Source organism: Camelina sativa, chromosome 17, assembly GCF_000633955.1.
Source record: "Camelina sativa cultivar DH55 chromosome 17, Cs, whole genome shotgun sequence".
Taxonomy (NCBI): Eukaryota; Viridiplantae; Streptophyta; class Magnoliopsida; order Brassicales; family Brassicaceae; genus Camelina; species Camelina sativa.
In genome coordinates this window covers 8,655,288-8,656,328 of record NC_025701.1, presented here as the reverse complement: position 1 = coordinate 8,656,328, position 1,041 = coordinate 8,655,288, and the positions used below count along the sequence as shown (strand labels likewise).

At 32.6% G+C, this 1,041-nt stretch overlaps 1 long non-coding RNA gene across 1 annotated transcript in view; it reads left to right on the top strand.

Annotated features, from left to right (window-relative positions):
- The window catches only part of LOC104756215, a 7,810-nt gene continuing 7,336 nt past the window's right edge, over window positions 568-1,041 (top strand). Inside the window, exon 1 of the long non-coding RNA XR_762284.2 lies at window positions 568-938. This is a non-coding gene — a long non-coding RNA (uncharacterized LOC104756215). The remainder of the gene's footprint in view (window positions 939-1,041) is intronic.

Sequence of the window (1,041 nt, the reverse complement as noted above, 5' to 3'; positions counted from 1 at the left end):
TTAGCATATGATTTTATTGTATAATATTATATCAAAAAAAACTTTTAAAAACAATCACATAAATTATATTTTATACAAAAATTACAATATAAATAAAATGAGTTTCAACCCGTGCTCTAGCACGAGTCTTAGTAATATATCAAAGTAGATAGGAGATGTAATTGATCGAAGGAACAACATTGAATTGAATCGAAACCAATATTAAACCCGGTTTTTATTTATTTATGTAAACTGAAAACCAAAACCATTTCAAATACATGGGCACCAAACCATGAAGCTCTCCCATATCTTGTGCCAATAGTTTACCTAAGGTTACCGAAACGGTTTTGATTAACAAGCACACGATGCTGGTATGGCCTCATTATAAAAAAGCACAAGTTCTAAATATGAGTCTCTATTTTTATCTTTTCCTTCAATGTATTATTGTGATGGGTTTGAACCCCGGTTGGGAAAACGATAATGATACTAACAACAACTATACACACTCCATACAAAAAAAAAAAAAAAAAAAAAAAAAANTTCCACGGTTTTCACTAGTATCAATTAGAATCACTTCGTTCATTTATAGATTAAAAGCCAATTTTTTAAGATTAAAACACAAATGATACATGCACTTTGAGAAAAGCTTAAAATTAAAGAAATGAGAGTATGATAACAAAAAAACACAAATGTCCCACTCCCACATCACAGTATTCATTTTTTTTTTCTTATCAATTTCTTAAGCAGATTCTTTTTCTTTCTTCTCTTCCTCTGGCTTGGCGTGGTAACCTGGAAGCTTCTCTTTGATCTTTTCCATAAATCCCTTCTTCTCCTGCGGATGCTCAGCAATCGGCCGGTGTTGCTGTTTCAACCAGGGGTGTGGTGTTGACGACCTGTGAATCCTCTGGTTTCTTGCTGTAGCCTGGAAGCTTCACCTTGATCTTATCCATTATGAAAACGTAAGAGCTAAACGGTTTGGATCTTTAACAAAGAATATCGAACAAGAATTCAAATAACTCTCTCTTTTATTAGAAAACAAGTTCTTACAAGGTTTCTCCTTTA